Source organism: Corythoichthys intestinalis, chromosome 15 (genome assembly GCF_030265065.1).
Source record: "Corythoichthys intestinalis isolate RoL2023-P3 chromosome 15, ASM3026506v1, whole genome shotgun sequence".
Lineage (NCBI taxonomy): Eukaryota > Metazoa > Chordata > Actinopteri > Syngnathiformes > Syngnathidae > Corythoichthys > Corythoichthys intestinalis.
In genome coordinates, this window is record NC_080409.1 from 39,570,935 (window position 1) to 39,590,925 (window position 19,991).

Below are 19,991 nucleotides of genomic sequence, written 5' to 3' on the forward strand. Positions count from 1 at the left end.
AAATGCGTAACCACCCCCCCTTACGAAAAAGTCAAAAATTGACTTTCCCTAAAAGTCCAATTTTTTTCCATATTTGGGCTGTGCCGAGAGTCCTGACGGGTTTTTGGAACGTTTCCCGGCGCTCCCTGGCCCAAAAGTGTTTTTTGACCGTTTTTGAAATTTTGAAAAAATGCGTAACTACCCCCCCTTACGAAAAAGTCAAAAATTGACTTTCCCCAAAAGTCCACTTTTTTTCCATATTTGGCCAGTGCTAAGAGTCCTGACGGGTTTTTGGAACGTTTCCCGGCGTTCCCTGGCCCAAAAGTGTTTTTTGACCGATTTTGAAATTTTAAAAAAATGCGTAACCACCCCCCCTTACGAAAAAGTCAAAAATTGACTTTCCCCAAAAGTCCAATTTTTTTCCATATTTGGGCTGTGCCGAGAGTCTTGACGGGTTTTTGGAACGTTTCCCGGCGCTCCCTGGCCCAAAAGTCTTTTTCGACCGATTTTGAAATTTTGAAAAAATGCGTAACCACCCCTCCTTACGAAAAAGTCAAAAATGGACTTTCCCCAAAATTCCACTTTTTTTCCATATTTGTGCTGTGCTAAGAGTCCTGACGGGTTTTTGGAACGTTTCCCGGCGTTCCCTGGCCCAAAAGTGTTTTTTGACCGATTTTGAAATTTTGAAAAAATGCGTAACCACCCCCTCTTACGAAAAAGTCAAAAATTGACTTTCCCCAAAAGTCCAATTTTTTTCCATATTTGGGCTGTGCCGAGAGTCCTGACGGGTTTTTGGAACGTTTCCCGGCGCTCCCTGGCCCAAAAGTCTTTTTCGACCAATTTTGAAATTTTGAAAAAATGCGTAACCACCCCCCCTTACGAAAAAGTCAAAAAATGACTTTCCCTAAATGTCCAATTTTTTTCCATATTTGGGCTGTGCCGAGAGTCCTGACGGGGTTTTGGAACGTTTCCCGGCGCTCCCTGGCCCAAAAGTCTTTTTCGACCGATTTTGAAATTTTGAAAAAATGCGTAACCACCCCCCTTTACGAAAAAGTCAAAAAATGACTTTCCCCAAAAGTCCACTTTTTTTCCATATTTGAACTGTGCCGAGAGTCCTGACGGATTTTTGGAACGTTTCCCGGCGCTCCCTGGCCCAAAAGTGTTTTTTGACCGATTTTGAAATTTTGAAAAAATGCGTAACCACCCCCCCTTACGAAAAACTCAAAAATTGACTTTCCCCAAAATTCCACTTTTTTTCCATATTTGGCCAGTGCTAAGAGTCCTGACGGGTTTTTGGAACGTTTCCCGGCGTTCCCTGGCCCAAAAGTGTTTTTTGACCGATTTTGAAATTTTGAAAAAATGCGTAACCACCCCCCCTTACGAAAAAGTCAAACATTGACTTTCTCCAAAAGTCCAATTTTTTTCCATATTTGGGCTGTGCCGAGAGTCCTGACGGGTTTTTGTAACGTTTCCCGGGGCTCCCTGACCCAAAAGTGTTTTTTGACCGTTTTTGAAATTTTGAAAAAATGCGTAACCACCCCCCCTTACGAAAAAGTCAAAAATGGACTTTCCCCAAAATTCCACTTTTTTTCCATATTTGGGCTGTGCTAAGAGTCCTTACGGGTTTTTGGAACGTTTCCCGGCGTTCCCTGGCCCAAAAGTGTTTTTTGACCGATTTTGAAATTTTGAAAAAATGCGTAACCACCCCCCCTTACGAAAAAGTCAAAAATTGACTTTCCCTAAAAGTCCAATTTTTTTCCATATTTGGGCTGTGCCGAGAGTCCTGACGGGTTTTTGGAACGTTTCCCGGCGCTCCCTGGCCCAAAAGTGTTTTTTGACCGTTTTTGAAATTTTGAAAAAATGCGTAACTACCCCCCCTTACGAAAAAGTCAAAAATTGACTTTCCCCAAAAGTCCACTTTTTTTCCATATTTGAACTGTGCCGAGAGTCCTGACGGATTTTTGGAACGTTTCCCGGCGCTCCCTGGCCCAAAAGTGTTTTTTGACCGATTTTGAAATTTTGAAAAAATGCGTAACCACCCCCCTTACAAAAAAGTCAAAAATGGACTTTCCCCAAAAGTCCAATTTTTTTCCATATTTGGGCTGTGCCGAGAGTCCTGACGGGTTTTTGGAACGTTTCCCGGCGTTCCCTGGCCCAAAAATGTTTTTTGACCGATTTTGAAATTTTGAAAAAATGCATAACCACCCCCCCTTACGAAAAAGTCAAAAAATGACTTTCCCCAAAAGTCCAATTTTTTTCCATATTTGAACTGTTCCGAGAGTCCTGACGGATTTTTGGAACGTTTCCCGGCGCTCCCTGGCCCAAAAGTGTTTTTTGACCGATTTTGAAATTTGGAAAAAATGCGTAACCACCCCCCCTTACGAAATAGTCAAAAATTGACTTTCCCCAAAAGTCCAATTTTTTTCCATATTTGGGCTGTGCCGAGAGTCCTGACGGGTTTTTGGAACGTTTCCCGGCGCTCCCTGGCCCAAAAGTCTTTTTCGACCGATTTTGAAATTTTGAAAAAATGCGTAACCACCCCCCCTTACGAAAAAGTCAAAAATTGACTTTCCCCAATAGTCCACTTTTTTTGCATATTTGGGCTGTGCCGAGAGTCCTGACTGGTTTTTGGAACGTTTCCCGGGGCTCCCTGGCCCAAAAGTGTTTTTTGACCGTTTTTGAAATTTTGAAAAAAATGCGTAACCACCCCCCCTTACGAAAAAGTCAAAAATTGACTTTCCCCAAAAGTCTACTTTATTTCCATATTTGGGCTGTGCCGAGAGTCCTGACGGGTTTTTGGAACATTTCCCGGCGCTCCCTGGCCCAAAAGTGTTTTTTGACCGATTTTGAAATTTTGAAAAAATGCGTAACCAACCCCCCTTACGAAAAAGTCAAAAATTGACTTTCCCCAATAGTCCACTTTTTTTCCATATTTGGGCTGTGCCTAGAGTCCTGACGGGTTTTTGGAACGTTTCCCGGCGCTCCCTGGCCCAAAAGTGTTTTTTGATCGATTTTGAAATTTTGAAAAAATGCGTAACCACCCCCCCTTACGAAAAAGTCAAAAATTGACTTTCTCCAAAAGTCCACTTTTTTTCCATATTTGAACTGTGCCGAGAGTCCTGACGGATTTTTGGAACTTTTCCCGGCGCTCCCTGGCCCAAAAGTGTTTTTTGACCGATTTTGAAATTTTGAAAAAATGCGTAACCACCCCCCTTACGAAAAAGTCAAAAATTGACTTTCCCCAAAAGTCCAATTTTTTTCCATATTTGGGCTGTGCCGAGAGTCCTGACGGGTTTTTGGAACATTTCCCGGCGCTCCCTGGCCCAAAAGTGTTTTTTGACCGATTTTGACATTTTGAAAAAATGCGTAACCACCCCCCCTTACGAAAAAGTCAAACATTGACTTTCCCCAAAAGTCCACTTTTTTTTGCATGTTTGGGCTGTGCCGAGAGTCATGACGCGTTTTTGGAACGTTTCCCGGCGCTCCCTGGCCCAAAAGTGTTTTTTGACCGATTTTGAAATTTTTAAAAAATGCGTAACCACCCCCCCTTACGAAAAAGTCAAAAAATGACTTTCCCCAAAAGTCCACTTTTTTTCCATATTTGAACTGTGCCGAGAGTCCTGACGGATTTTTGGAACGTTTCCCGGCGCTCCCTGGCCCAAAAGTGTTTTTTGACCGATTTTGAAATTTTGAAAAAATGCGTAACCACCCCCCCTTACGAAAAACTCAAAAATTGACTTTCCCCAAAAGTCTAATTTTTTTTCCATATTTGGGCTGTGCCGAGAGTCCTGACACGTTTTTGGAACGTTTCCCGGCGCTCCCTGGCCCAAAAGTCTTTTTCGACCGATTTTGAAATTTTGAAAAAATGCGTAACCACCCCCCCTTAAGAAAAAGTCAAAAATTGACTTTCCCTAAAAGTCCAATTTTTTTCCATATTTGGGCTGTGCCGAGAGTCCTGACGGGTTTTTGGAACGTTTCCCGGGGCTCCCTGGCCCAAAAGTGTTTTTTGACCGTTTTTGAAATTTTGAAAAAATGCGTAACCACCCCCCCTTTAGAATAAGTCAAAAATTGACTTTCCCTAATAGTCCACTTTTTTTCCATATTTGAACTGTGCCGAGAGTCCTGACGGATTTTTGGAACGTTTCCCGGCGCTCCCTGGCCCAAAAGTGTTTTTTGACCGTTTTTGAAATTTTGAAAAAATGCGTAACCACCCCCCCTTACGAAAAAGTCAAAAATTGACTTTCCCCAAAAGTCCAATTTTTTTCCATATTTGGGCTGTGCCGAGAGTCCTGACGGGTTTTTGGAACGTTTCCCGGCGTTCCCTGGCCCAAAAGTGTTTTTTGACCGATTTTGAAATTTTGAAAAAATGCGTAACCACCCCCCCTTACGAAAAAGTCAAAAATTGACTTTCCCCAAAAGTCCACTTTTTTTCCATATTTGAACTGTGCCGAGAGTCCTGACGGGTTTTTGGAACGTTTCCCGGCGTTCCCTGGCCCAAAAGTGTTTTTTGACCGATTTTGAAATTTTGAAAAAATGCGTAACCACCCCCCCTTACGAAAAAGTCAAAAATTGACCCTCCCCAAAAGTCCAATTTTTTTCCATATTTGGGCTGTGCCGAGAGTCCTGACGGGTTTTTGGAACGTTTCCCGGCGCTCCCTGGCCCAAAAGTCTTTTTCGACCAATTTTGAAATTTTGAAAAAATGCGTAACCACCCCCCCTTACGAAAAAGTCAAAAAATGACTTTCCCTAAATGTCCAATTTTTTTCCATATTTGGGCTGTGCCGAGAGTCCTGACGGGGTTTTGGAACGTTTCCCGGCGCTCCCTGGCCCAAAAGTCTTTTTCGACCGATTTTGAAATTTTGAAAAAATGCGTAACCACCCCCCCTTACGAAAAAGTCAAAAAATGACTTTCCCCAAAAGTCCAATTTTTTTCCATATTTGGGCTGTGCCGAGAGTCCTGACGGGTTTTTGGAACATTTCCCGGCGCTCCCTGGCCCAAAAGTGTTTTTTGACCGATTTTGAAATTTTGAAAAAATGCGTAACCACCCCCCCTTACGAAAAAGTCAAAAATTGACTTTCCCCAATAGTCCACTTTTTTTGCATATTTGGGCTGTGCCGAGAGTCCTGACTGGTTTTTGGAACGTTTCCCGGGGCTCCCTGGCCCAAAAGTGTTTTTTGACCGTTTTTGAAATTTTGAAAAAAATGCGTAACCACCCCCCCTTACGAAAAAGTCAAAAATTGACTTTCCCCAAAAGTCTACTTTATTTCCATATTTGGGCTGTGCCGAGAGTCCTGACGGGTTTTTGGAACATTTCCCGGCGCTCCCTGGCCCAAAAGTGTTTTTTGACCGATTTTGAAATTTTGAAAAAATGCGTAACCAACCCCCCTTACGAAAAAGTCAAAAATTGACTTTCCCCAATAGTCCACTTTTTTTCCATATTTGGGCTGTGCCTAGAGTCCTGACGGGTTTTTGGAACGTTTCCCGGCGCTCCCTGGCCCAAAAGTGTTTTTTGATCGATTTTGAAATTTTGAAAAAATGCGTAACCACCCCCCCTTACGAAAAAGTCAAAAATTGACTTTCTCCAAAAGTCCACTTTTTTTCCATATTTGAACTGTGCCGAGAGTCCTGACGGATTTTTGGAACTTTTCCCGGCGCTCCCTGGCCCAAAAGTGTTTTTTGACCGATTTTGAAATTTTGAAAAAATGCGTAACCACCCCCCTTACGAAAAAGTCAAAAATTGACTTTCCCCAAAAGTCCAATTTTTTTCCATATTTGGGCTGTGCCGAGAGTCCTGACGGGTTTTTGGAACATTTCCCGGCGCTCCCTGGCCCAAAAGTGTTTTTTGACCGATTTTGAAATTTTGAAAAAATGCGTAACCACCCCCCCTTACGAAAAAGTCAAACATTGACTTTCCCCAAAAGTCCACTTTTTTTTGCATGTTTGGGCTGTGCCGAGAGTCATGACGCGTTTTTGGAACGTTTCCCGGCGCTCCCTGGCCCAAAAGTGTTTTTTGACCGATTTTGAAATTTTTAAAAAATGCGTAACCACCCCCCCTTACGAAAAAGTCAAAAAATGACTTTCCCCAAAAGTCCACTTTTTTTCCATATTTGAACTGTGCCGAGAGTCCTGACGGATTTTTGGAACGTTTCCCGGCGCTCCCTGGCCCAAAAGTGTTTTTTGACCGATTTTGAAATTTTGAAAAAATGCGTAACCACCCCCCCTTACGAAAAACTCAAAAATTGACTTTCCCCAAAAGTCTAATTTTTTTTCCATATTTGGGCTGTGCCGAGAGTCCTGACACGTTTTTGGAACGTTTCCCGGCGCTCCCTGGCCCAAAAGTCTTTTTCGACCGATTTTGAAATTTTGAAAAAATGCGTAACCACCCCCCCTTAAGAAAAAGTCAAAAATTGACTTTCCCTAAAAGTCCAATTTTTTTCCATATTTGGGCTGTGCCGAGAGTCCTGACGGGTTTTTGGAACGTTTCCCGGGGCTCCCTGGCCCAAAAGTGTTTTTTGACCGTTTTTGAAATTTTGAAAAAATGCGTAACCACCCCCCCTTTAGAATAAGTCAAAAATTGACTTTCCCTAATAGTCCACTTTTTTTCCATATTTGAACTGTGCCGAGAGTCCTGACGGATTTTTGGAACGTTTCCCGGCGCTCCCTGGCCCAAAAGTGTTTTTTGACCGTTTTTGAAATTTTGAAAAAATGCGTAACCACCCCCCCTTACGAAAAAGTCAAAAATTGACTTTCCCCAAAAGTCCAATTTTTTTCCATATTTGGGCTGTGCCGAGAGTCCTGACGGGTTTTTGGAACGTTTCCCGGCGTTCCCTGGCCCAAAAGTGTTTTTTGACCGATTTTGAAATTTTGAAAAAATGCGTAACCACCCCCCCTTACGAAAAAGTCAAAAATTGACTTTCCCCAAAAGTCCACTTTTTTTCCATATTTGAACTGTGCCGAGAGTCCTGACGGGTTTTTGGAACGTTTCCCGGCGTTCCCTGGCCCAAAAGTGTTTTTTGACCGATTTTGAAATTTTGAAAAAATGCGTAACCACCCCCCCTTACGAAAAAGTCAAAAATTGACCCTCCCCAAAAGTCCAATTTTTTTCCATATTTGGGCTGTGCCGAGAGTCCTGACGGGTTTTTGGAACGTTTCCCGGCGCTCCCTGGCCCAAAAGTCTTTTTCGACCAATTTTGAAATTTTGAAAAAATGCGTAACCACCCCCCCTTACGAAAAAGTCAAAAAATGACTTTCCCTAAATGTCCAATTTTTTTCCATATTTGGGCTGTGCCGAGAGTCCTGACGGGGTTTTGGAACGTTTCCCGGCGCTCCCTGGCCCAAAAGTCTTTTTCGACCGATTTTGAAATTTTGAAAAAATGCGTAACCACCCCCCCTTACGAAAAAGTCAAAAATTGACTTTCCCCAAAAGTCCAATTTTTTTCCATATTTGGGCTGTGCCGAGAGTCCTGACGGGTTTTTGGAACGTTTCCCGGCGTTCCCTGGCCCAAAAGTGTTTTTTGACCGATTTTGAAATTTTGAAAAAATGCGTAACCACCCCCCCTTACGAAAAAGTCAAAAATTGACTTTCCCCAAAAGTCCACTTTTTTTCCATATTTGAACTGTGCCGAGAGTCCTGACGGGTTTTTGGAACGTTTCCCGGCGTTCCCTGGCCCAAAAGTGTTTTTTGACCGATTTTGAAATTTTGAAAAAATGCGTAACCACCCCCCCTTACGAAAAAGTCAAAAATTGACCCTCCCCAAAAGTCCAATTTTTTTCCATATTTGGGCTGTGCCGAGAGTCCTGACGGGTTTTTGGAACGTTTCCCGGCGCTCCCTGGCCCAAAAGTCTTTTTCGACCAATTTTGAAATTTTGAAAAAATGCGTAACCACCCCCCCTTACGAAAAAGTCAAAAAATGACTTTCCCTAAATGTCCAATTTTTTTCCATATTTGGGCTGTGCCGAGAGTCCTGACGGGGTTTTGGAACGTTTCCCGGCGCTCCCTGGCCCAAAAGTCTTTTTCGACCGATTTTGAAATTTTGAAAAAATGCGTAACCACCCCCCCTTACGAAAAAGTCAAAAAATGACTTTCCCCAAAAGTCCAATTTTTTTCCATATTTGGGCTGTGCCGAGAGTCCTGACGGGGTTTTGGAACGTTTCCCGGCGCTCCCTGGCCCAAAAGTCTTTTTCGACCGATTTTGAAATTTTGAAAAAATGCGTAACCACCCCCCCTTACGAAAAAGTCAAAAAATGACTTTCACCAAAAGTCCACTTTTTTTCCATATTTGAACTGTGCCGAGAGTCCTGACGGATTTTTGGAACGTTTCCCGGCGCTCCCTGGCCCAAAAGTGTTTTTTGACCGATTTTGAAATTTTGAAAAAATGCGTAACCACCCCCCCTTACGAAAAACTCAAAAATTGACTTTCCCCAAAATTCCACTTTTTTTCCATATTTGGCCAGTGCTAAGAGTCCTGACGGGTTTTTGGAACGTTTCCTGGCGTTCCCTGGCCCAAAAGTGTTTTTTGACCGATTTTGAAATTTTAAAAAAATGCGTAACCACCCCCCCTTACGAAAAAGTCAAACATTGACTTTCTCCAAAAGTCCAATTTTTTTCCATATTTGGGCTGTGCCGAGAGTCCTGACGGGTTTTTGTAACGTTTCCCGGGGCTCCCTGGCCCAAAAGTGTTTTTTGACCGTTTTTGAAATTTTGAAAAAATGCGTAACCACCCCCCCCTTACGAAAAAGTCAAAAATGGACTTTCCCCAAAATTCCACTTTTTTTCCATATTTGGGCTGTGCTAAGAGTCCTTACGGGTTTTTGGAACGTTTCCCGGCGTTCCCTGGCCCAAAAGTGTTTTTTGACCGATTTTGAAATTTTGAAAAAATGCGTAACCACCCCCCCTTACGAAAAAGTCAAAAATTGACTTTCCCTAAAAGTCCAATTTTTTTCCATATTTGGGCTGTGCCGAGAGTCCTGACGGGTTTTTGGAACGTTTCCCGGGGCTCCCTGGCCCAAAAGTGTTTTTTGACCGTTTTTGAAATTTTGAAAAAATGCGTAACCACCCCCCCTTACGAAAAAGTCAAAAATTGACTTTCCCCAAAAGTCCAATTTTTTTCCATATTTGAACTGTGCCGAGAGTCCTGACGGGTTTTTGGAACGTTTCCCGGGGCTCCCTGGCCCAAAAGTGTTTTTTGACCGTTTTTGAAATTTTGAAAAAATGCGTAACCACCCCCCCTTACGAAAAAGTCAAAAATGGACTTTCCCCAAAATTCCACTTTTTTTCCATATTTGGGCTGTGCTAAGAGTCCTGACGGGTTTTTGGAACGTTTCCCGGCGTTCCCTGGCCCAAAAGTGTTTTTTGACCGATTTTGAAATTTTGAAAAAATGCGTAACCACCCCCCCTTACGAAAAAGTCAAAAATTGACTTTCCCCAAAAGTCCAATTTTTTTCCATATTTGGGCTGTGCCGAGAGTCTTGACGGGTTTTTGGAACGTTTCCCGGCGCTCCCTGGCCCAAAAGTCTTTTTCGACCGATTTTGAAATTTTGAAAAAATGCGTAACCACCCCGCCTTACGAAAAAGTCAAAAATTGACTTTCCCTAAAAGTCCAATTATTTTCCATATTTGGGCTGTGCCGAGAGTCCTGACGGGTTTTTGGAACGTTTCCCGGGGCTCCCTGGCCCAAAAGTGTTTTTTGAAGGTTTTTGAAATTTTGAAAAAATGCGTAACCACCCCCCCTTACGAAAAAGTCAAAAATTGACTTTCCCAAAAAGTCCAATGTTTTTCCATATTTGAACTGTGCCGAGAGTCCTGACGGATTTTTGGAACGTTTCCCGGCGCTCCCTGGCCGAAAAGTCTTTTTCGACCAATTTTGAAATTTTGAAAAAATGCGTAACCACCCCCCCTTACGAAAAAGTCAAAAAATGACTTTCCCTAAATGTCCAATTTATTTCCATATTTGGGCTGTGCCGAGAGTCCTGACGGGGTTTTGGAACGTTTCCCAGCGCTCCCTGGCCCAAAAGTCTTTTTCGACCGATTTTGAAATTTTGAAAAAATGCGTAACCACCCTCCCTTACGAAAAAGTCAAAAAATGACTTTCCCCAAAAGTCCACTTTTTTTCCATATTTGAACTGTGCCGAGAGTCCTGACGGATTTTTGGAACGTTTCCCGGCGCTCCCTGGCCCAAAAGTGTTTTTTGACCGATTTTGAAATTTTGAAAAAATGCGTAACCACCCCCCCTTACGAAAAACTCAAAAATTGACTTTCCCCAAAATTCCACTTTTTTTCCATATTTGGGCAGTGCTAAGAGTCCTGACGGGTTTTTGGAACGTTTCCCGGCGTTCCCTGGCCCAAAAGTGTTTTTTGACCGATTTTGAAATTTTGAAAAAATGCGTAACCACCCCCCCTTACGAAAAAGTCAAACATTGACTTTCTCCAAAAGTCCAATTTTTTTCCATATTTGGGCTGTGCCGAGAGTCCTGACGGGTTTTTGTAACGTTTCCCGGGGCTCCCTGACCCAAAAGTGTTTTTTGACCGTTTTTGAAATTTTGAAAAAATGCGTAACCACCCCCCCTTACGAAAAAGTCAAAAATGGACTTTCCCCAAAATTCCACTTTTTTTCCATATTTGGGCTGTGCTAAGAGTCCTTACGGGTTTTTGGAACGTTTCCCGGCGTTCCCTGGCCCAAAAGTGTTTTTTGACCGATTTTGAAATTTTGAAAAAATGCGTAACCACCCCCCCTTACGAAAAAGTCAAAAATTGACTTTCCCTAAAAGTCCAATTTTTTTCCATATTTGGGCTGTGCCGAGAGTCCTGACGGGTTTTTGGAACGTTTCCCGGCGCTCCCTGGCCCAAAAGTGTTTTTTGACCGTTTTTGAAATTTTGATAAAATGCGTAACTACCCCCCCTTACGAAAAAGTCAAAAATTGACTTTCCCCAAAAGTCCACTTTTTTTCCATATTTGAACTGTGCCGAGAGTCCTGACGGATTTTTGGAACGTTTCCCGGCGCTCCCTGGCCCAAAAGTGTTTTTTGACCGATTTTGAAATTTTGAAAAAATGCGTAACCACCCCCCTTACAAAAAAGTCAAAAATGGACTTTCCCCAAAAGTCCAATTTTTTTCCATATTTGGGCTGTGCCGAGAGTCCTGACGGGTTTTTGGAACGTTTCCCGGCGTTCCCTGGCCCAAAAATGTTTTTTGACCGATTTTGAAATTTTGAAAAAATGCATAACCACCCCCCCTTACGAAAAAGTCAAAAAATGACTTTCCCCAAAAGTCCAATTTTTTTCCATATTTGAACTGTGCCGAGAGTCCTGACGGATTTTTGGAACGTTTCCCGGCGCTCCCTGGCCCAAAAGTGTTTTTTGACCGATTTTGAAATTTGGAAAAAATGCGTAACCACCCCCCCTTACGAAATAGTCAAAAATTGACTTTCCCCAAAAGTCCAATTTTTTTCCATATTTGGGCTGTGCCGAGAGTCCTGACGGGTTTTTGGAACGTTTCCCGGCGCTCCCTGGCCCAAAAGTCTTTTTCGACCGATTTTGAAATTTTGAAAAAATGCGTAACCACCCCCCCTTACGAAAAAGTCAAAAATTGACTTTCCCCAATAGTCCACTTTTTTTGCATATTTGGGCTGTGCCGAGAGTCCTGACTGGTTTTTGGAACGTTTCCCGGGGCTCCCTGGCCCAAAAGTGTTTTTTGACCGTTTTTGAAATTTTGAAAAAATGCGTAACCACCCCCCCCTTACGAAAAAGTCAAAAATTGACTTTCCCCAAAAGTCTACTTTATTTCCATATTTGGGCTGTGCCGAGAGTCCTGACGGGTTTTTGGAACGTTTCCCGGCGCTCCCTGGCCCAAAAGTGTTTTTTGACCGATTTTGAAATTTTGAAAAAATGCGTAACCACCCCCCCTTACGAAAAAGTCAAAAATTGACCCTCCCCAAAAGTCCAATTTTTTTCCATATTTGGGCTGTGCCGAGAGTCCTGACGGGTTTTTGGAACGTTTCCCGGCGCTCCCTGGCCCAAAAGTCTTTTTCGACCAATTTTGAAATTTTGAAAAAATGCGTAACCACCCCCCCTTACGAAAAAGTCAAAAAATGACTTTCCCTAAATGTCCAATTTTTTTCCATATTTGGGCTGTGCCGAGAGTCCTGACGGGGTTTTGGAACGTTTCCCGGCGCTCCCTGGCCCAAAAGTCTTTTTCGACCGATTTTGAAATTTTGAAAAAATGCGTAACCACCCCCCCTTACGAAAAAGTCAAAAATTGACTTTCCCCAAAAGTCCAATTTTTTTCCATATTTGGGCTGTGCCGAGAGTCCTGACGGGTTTTTGGAACGTTTCCCGGCGTTCCCTGGCCCAAAAGTGTTTTTTGACCGATTTTGAAATTTTGAAAAAATGCGTAACCACCCCCCCTTACGAAAAAGTCAAAAATTGACTTTCCCCAAAAGTCCACTTTTTTTCCATATTTGAACTGTGCCGAGAGTCCTGACGGGTTTTTGGAACGTTTCCCGGCGTTCCCTGGCCCAAAAGTGTTTTTTGACCGATTTTGAAATTTTGAAAAAATGCGTAACCACCCCCCCTTACGAAAAAGTCAAAAATTGACCCTCCCCAAAAGTCCAATTTTTTTCCATATTTGGGCTGTGCCGAGAGTCCTGACGGGTTTTTGGAACGTTTCCCGGCGCTCCCTGGCCCAAAAGTCTTTTTCGACCAATTTTGAAATTTTGAAAAAATGCGTAACCACCCCCCCTTACGAAAAAGTCAAAAAATGACTTTCCCTAAATGTCCAATTTTTTTCCATATTTGGGCTGTGCCGAGAGTCCTGACGGGGTTTTGGAACGTTTCCCGGCGCTCCCTGGCCCAAAAGTCTTTTTCGACCGATTTTGAAATTTTGAAAAAATGCGTAACCACCCCCCCTTACGAAAAAGTCAAAAAATGACTTTCCCCAAAAGTCCAATTTTTTTCCATATTTGGGCTGTGCCGAGAGTCCTGACGGGGTTTTGGAACGTTTCCCGGCGCTCCCTGGCCCAAAAGTCTTTTTCGACCGATTTTGAAATTTTGAAAAAATGCATAACCACCCCCCCTTACGAAAAAGTCAAAAAATGACTTTCACCAAAAGTCCACTTTTTTTCCATATTTGAACTGTGCCGAGAGTCCTGACGGATTTTTGGAACGTTTCCCGGCGCTCCCTGGCCCAAAAGTGTTTTTTGACCGATTTTGAAATTTTGAAAAAATGCGTAACCACCCCCCCTTACGAAAAACTCAAAAATTGACTTTCCCCAAAATTCCACTTTTTTTCCATATTTGGCCAGTGCTAAGAGTCCTGACGGGTTTTTGGAACGTTTCCTGGCGTTCCCTGGCCCAAAAGTGTTTTTTGACCGATTTTGAAATTTTAAAAAAATGCGTAACCACCCCCCCTTACGAAAAAGTCAAACATTGACTTTCTCCAAAAGTCCAATTTTTTTCCATATTTGGGCTGTGCCGAGAGTCCTGACGGGTTTTTGTAACGTTTCCCGGGGCTCCCTGGCCCAAAAGTGTTTTTTGACCGTTTTTGAAATTTTGAAAAAATGCGTAACCACCCCCCCCTTACGAAAAAGTCAAAAATGGACTTTCCCCAAAATTCCACTTTTTTTCCATATTTGGGCTGTGCTAAGAGTCCTTACGGGTTTTTGGAACGTTTCCCGGCGTTCCCTGGCCCAAAAGTGTTTTTTGACCGATTTTGAAATTTTGAAAAAATGCGTAACCACCCCCCCTTACGAAAAAGTCAAAAATTGACTTTCCCTAAAAGTCCAATTTTTTTCCATATTTGGGCTGTGCCGAGAGTCCTGACGGGTTTTTGGAACGTTTCCCGGGGCTCCCTGGCCCAAAAGTGTTTTTTGACCGTTTTTGAAATTTTGAAAAAATGCGTAACCACCCCCCCTTACGAAAAAGTCAAAAATTGACTTTCCCCAAAAGTCCAATTTTTTTCCATATTTGAACTGTGCCGAGAGTCCTGACGGGTTTTTGGAACGTTTCCCGGGGCTCCCTGGCCCAAAAGTGTTTTTTGACCGTTTTTGAAATTTTGAAAAAATGCGTAACCACCCCCCCTTACGAAAAAGTCAAAAATGGACTTTCCCCAAAATTCCACTTTTTTTCCATATTTGGGCTGTGCTAAGAGTCCTGACGGGTTTTTGGAACGTTTCCCGGCGTTCCCTGGCCCAAAAGTGTTTTTTGACCGATTTTGAAATTTTGAAAAAATGCGTAACCACCCCCCCTTACGAAAAAGTCAAAAATTGACTTTCCCCAAAAGTCCAATTTTTTTCCATATTTGGGCTGTGCCGAGAGTCTTGACGGGTTTTTGGAACGTTTCCCGGCGCTCCCTGGCCCAAAAGTCTTTTTCGACCGATTTTGAAATTTTGAAAAAATGCGTAACCACCCCGCCTTACGAAAAAGTCAAAAATTGACTTTCCCTAAAAGTCCAATTATTTTCCATATTTGGGCTGTGCCGAGAGTCCTGACGGGTTTTTGGAACGTTTCCCGGGGCTCCCTGGCCCAAAAGTGTTTTTTGAAGGTTTTTGAAATTTTGAAAAAATGCGTAACCACCCCCCCTTACGAAAAAGTCAAAAATTGACTTTCCCAAAAAGTCCAATGTTTTTCCATATTTGAACTGTGCCGAGAGTCCTGACGGATTTTTGGAACGTTTCCCGGCGCTCCCTGGCCGAAAAGTCTTTTTCGACCAATTTTGAAATTTTGAAAAAATGCGTAACCACCCCCCCTTACGAAAAAGTCAAAAAATGACTTTCCCTAAATGTCCAATTTATTTCCATATTTGGGCTGTGCCGAGAGTCCTGACGGGGTTTTGGAACGTTTCCCAGCGCTCCCTGGCCCAAAAGTCTTTTTCGACCGATTTTGAAATTTTGAAAAAATGCGTAACCACCCTCCCTTACGAAAAAGTCAAAAAATGACTTTCCCCAAAAGTCCACTTTTTTTCCATATTTGAACTGTGCCGAGAGTCCTGACGGATTTTTGGAACGTTTCCCGGCGCTCCCTGGCCCAAAAGTGTTTTTTGACCGATTTTGAAATTTTGAAAAAATGCGTAACCACCCCCCCTTACGAAAAACTCAAAAATTGACTTTCCCCAAAATTCCACTTTTTTTCCATATTTGGGCAGTGCTAAGAGTCCTGACGGGTTTTTGGAACGTTTCCCGGCGTTCCCTGGCCCAAAAGTGTTTTTTGACCGATTTTGAAATTTTGAAAAAATGCGTAACCACCCCCCCTTACGAAAAAGTCAAACATTGACTTTCTCCAAAAGTCCAATTTTTTTCCATATTTGGGCTGTGCCGAGAGTCCTGACGGGTTTTTGTAACGTTTCCCGGGGCTCCCTGACCCAAAAGTGTTTTTTGACCGTTTTTGAAATTTTGAAAAAATGCGTAACCACCCCCCCTTACGAAAAAGTCAAAAATGGACTTTCCCCAAAATTCCACTTTTTTTCCATATTTGGGCTGTGCTAAGAGTCCTTACGGGTTTTTGGAACGTTTCCCGGCGTTCCCTGGCCCAAAAGTGTTTTTTGACCGATTTTGAAATTTTGAAAAAATGCGTAACCACCCCCCCTTACGAAAAAGTCAAAAATTGACTTTCCCTAAAAGTCCAATTTTTTTCCATATTTGGGCTGTGCCGAGAGTCCTGACGGGTTTTTGGAACGTTTCCCGGCGCTCCCTGGCCCAAAAGTGTTTTTTGACCGTTTTTGAAATTTTGATAAAATGCGTAACTACCCCCCCTTACGAAAAAGTCAAAAATTGACTTTCCCCAAAAGTCCACTTTTTTTCCATATTTGAACTGTGCCGAGAGTCCTGACGGATTTTTGGAACGTTTCCCGGCGCTCCCTGGCCCAAAAGTGTTTTTTGACCGATTTTGAAATTTTGAAAAAATGCGTAACCACCCCCCTTACAAAAAAGTCAAAAATGGACTTTCCCCAAAAGTCCAATTTTTTTCCATATTTGGGCTGTGCCGAGAGTCCTGACGGGTTTTTGGAACGTTTCCCGGCGTTCCCTGGCCCAAAAATGTTTTTTGACCGATTTTGAAATTTTGAAAAAATGCATAACCACCCCCCCTTACGAAAAAGTCAAAAAATGACTTTCCCCAAAAGTCCAATTTTTTTCCATATTTGAACTGTGCCGAGAGTCCTGACGGATTTTTGGAACGTTTCCCGGCGCTCCCTGGCCCAAAAGTGTTTTTTGACCGATTTTGAAATTTGGAAAAAATGCGTAACCACCCCCCCTTACGAAATAGTCAAAAATTGACTTTCCCCAAAAGTCCAATTTTTTTCCATATTTGGGCTGTGCCGAGAGTCCTGACGGGTTTTTGGAACGTTTCCCGGCGCTCCCTGGCCCAAAAGTCTTTTTCGACCGATTTTGAAATTTTGAAAAAATGCGTAACCACCCCCCCTTACGAAAAAGTCAAAAATTGACTTTCCCCAATAGTCCACTTTTTTTGCATATTTGGGCTGTGCCGAGAGTCCTGACTGGTTTTTGGAACGTTTCCCGGGGCTCCCTGGCCCAAAAGTGTTTTTTGACCGTTTTTGAAATTTTGAAAAAATGCGTAACCACCCCCCCCTTACGAAAAAGTCAAAAATTGACTTTCCCCAAAAGTCTACTTTATTTCCATATTTGGGCTGTGCCGAGAGTCCTGACGGGTTTTTGGAACATTTCCCGGCGCTCCCTGGCCCAAAAGTGTTTTTTGACCGATTTTGAAATTTTGAAAAAATGCGTAACCACCCCCCCTTACGAAAAAGTCAAAAATTGACTTTCCCCAATAGTCCACTTTTTTTCCATATTTGGGCTGTGCCTAGAGTCCTGACGGGTTTTTGGAACGTTTCCCGGCGCTCCCTGGCCCAAAAGTGTTTTTTGATCGATTTTGAAATTTTGAAAAAATGCGTAACCACCCCCCCTTACGAAAAAGTCAAAAATTGACTTTCTCCAAAAGTCCACTTTTTTTCCATATTTGAACTGTGCCGAGAGTCCTGACGGATTTTTGGAACGTTTCCCGGCGCTCCCTGGCCCAAAAGTGTTTTTTGACCGATTTTGAAATTTTGAAAAAATTCGTAACCACCCCCCTTACGAAAAAGTCAAAAATTGACTTTCCCCAAAAGTCCAATTTTTTTCCATATTTGGGCTGTGCCGAGAGTCCTGACGGGTTTTTGGAACATTTCCCGGCGCTCCCTGGCCCAAAAGTGTTTTTTGACCGATTTTGAAATTTTGAAAAAATGCGTAACCACCCCCCCTTACGAAAAAGTCAAACATTGACTTTCCCCAAAAGTCCACTTTTTTTTGCATGTTTGGGCTGTGCCGAGAGTCATGACGCGTTTTTGGAACGTTTCCCGGCGCTCCCTGGCCCAAAAGTGTTTTTTGACCGATTTTGAAATTTGGAAAAAATGCGTAACCACCCCCCCTTACGAAAAAGTCAAAAATTGACTTTCCCCAAAAGTCCAATTTTTTTCCATATTTGGGCTGTGCTGAGAGTCCTGACGGGTTTTTGGAACGTTTCCCGGCGCTCCCTGGCCCAAAAGTCTTTTTCGACCGATTTTGAAATTTTGAAAAAATGCGTAACCACCCCCCCTTACGAAAAAGTCAAAAATTGACTTTCCCTAAAAGTCCAATTTTTTTCCATATATGGGCTGTGCCGAGAGTCCTGACGGGTTTTTGGAACGTTTCCCGGCGTTCCCTGGCCCAAAAGTGTTTTTTGACCGATTTTGAAATTTTGAAAAAATGCGTAACCACCCCCCCTTACGAAAAAGTCAAAAATTGACTTTCCCCAAAAGTCCAATTTTTTTCCATATTTGAACTGTGCCGAGAGTCCTGACGGGTTTTTGGAACGTTTCCCGGCGCTCCCTGGCCCAAAAGTCTTTTTCGACCAATTTTGAAATTTTGAAAAAATGCTTAACCACCCCCCCTTACGAAAAAGTCAAAAATTGACTTTCCCCAATAGTCCACTTTTTTTGCATATTTGGGCTGTGCCGAGAGTCCTGACTGGTTTTTGGAACGTTTCCCGGGGCTCCCTGGCCCAAAAGTGTTTTTTGACCGATTTTGAAATTTTGAAAAAATGCGTAACCAACCCCCCTTACGAAAAAGTCAAAAATTGACTTTCCCAAATAGTCCACTTTTTTTCCATATTTGGGCTGTGCCTAGAGTCCTGACGGGTTTTTGGAACGTTTCCCGGCGCTCCCTGGCCCAAAAGTGTTTTTTGACCGATTTTGAAATTTTGAAAAAATGCGTAACCACCCCCCCTTACGAAAAAGTCAAAAATTGACTTTCCCCAAAAGTCCACTTTTTTTCCATATTTGAACTGTGCCGAGAGTCCTGACGGATTTTTGGAACGTTTCCCGGCGCTCCCTGGCCCAAAAGTGTTTTTTGACCGATTTTGAAATTTTGAAAAAATGCGTAACCACCCCCCTTACGAAAAAGTCAAAAATTGACTTTCCCCAAAAGTCCAATTTTTTTCCATATTTGGGCTGTGCCGAGAGTCCTGACGGGTTTTTGGAACATTTCCCGGCGCTCCCTGGCTCAAAAGTGTTTTTTGACCGATTTTGAAATTTTGAAAAAATGCGTAACCACCCCCCCTTACGAAAAAGTCAAACATTGACTTTCCCCAAAAGTCCACTTTTTTTTGCATGTTTGGGCTGTGCCGAGAGTCATGACGCGTTTTTGGAACGTTTCCCGGCGCTCCCTGGCCCAAAAGTGTTTTTTGACCGATTTTGAAATTTGGAAAAAATGCGTAACCACCCCCCCTTACGAAAAAGTCAAAAATTGACTTTCCCCAAAAGTCTACTTTTTTTCCATATTTGGGCTGTGCCGAGAGTCCTGACGGGTTTTTGGAACGTTTCCCGGCGCTCCCTGGCCCAAAAGTGTTTTTTGACCGTTTTTGAAATTTTGAAAATGCGTAACCACCCCCCCTTACGAAAATGTCAAAAATGGACTTTTCCAATAAGTCAAAATTTTTTGGCATATTTCGGCTGTGCCGAGAGTCCTTACATGTTTTTGGAACGTTTCCTGGCGCTCCTTGGCCCAAAAGTGTTTTTCGACCATTTTTGAAATTTTGAAAAAATGCGAAACCACCCCCCTTACAAAAAAGTCAAAAACTGACTTTTCCCAAAAGTCCACTTTTTTTCCATATTTGAACTGTGCCGAGAGTCCTGACATGTTTTTGAAACGCTTGCTGGCGCTCCTTTGCCCAAAAGTGTTTTTTGACCGTTTTTGAAATTTTGAAAAATGCGTAAGCACCCCCCACCCCCTTACAAAAAAGTCAAAAATTGACTTTTCCCAAAAGTCAACATTTTTGGCATATTTGGGCTGTGCCGAGAGTCCTGACATGTTTTTGGAAAGTTTCCTGGCGCTTCTTACGAAAAAGTCAAAAATTGACTTTCCCCAAACGTCCAATTTTTTGCATATTTGAGCTCTGCCAAGAGTCCTGACATGTTTTTGGAAAGTTTCCTGGCGCTTCTTTTCCTAAAAGTGTTTTTTGACCGTTTTTGAAATTTTGAAAAAAGCGTAAGCACCCCCCCCTCACAAAAAAGTCAAAAATTGACTTTTCCCAAAAGTAAACTTTTTGGGCATATTTGGGCTGTGCCGAGAGTCCTGACATGTTTTTGACATGTTTCCTGGTGCTCCTTGGCCCAAAAGTGTTTTTTGACCGTTTTTGAAATTTTGAAAAATGCGTAAGCACCCCCCCCCCTTTCAAAAATGGACTTTTCCAAAAAGTCAAATTTTTTGGCATATTTGGGTTGTGCCGAGAGTCCTGACATGTTTTTGGAAAGTTTCCTGGCGCTCCTTTGCCCAAAAGTGTTTTTTGACCGTTTTTGAAATTTTGAAAAAAGTGTAAGCACCCCCCCTTACAAAAAAGTCAAAAATTGACTTTTACCAAAAGTCAACTTTTTTTGGCATATTTGGGCTATGCCGAGAGTCCTCACATGTTTTTGACACGCGTCCTGGCGCTCCTTGGCCCAAAAGTGTTTTTTTGACAATTTTTTTTAAAATTTGAAAAATGCGTAAGC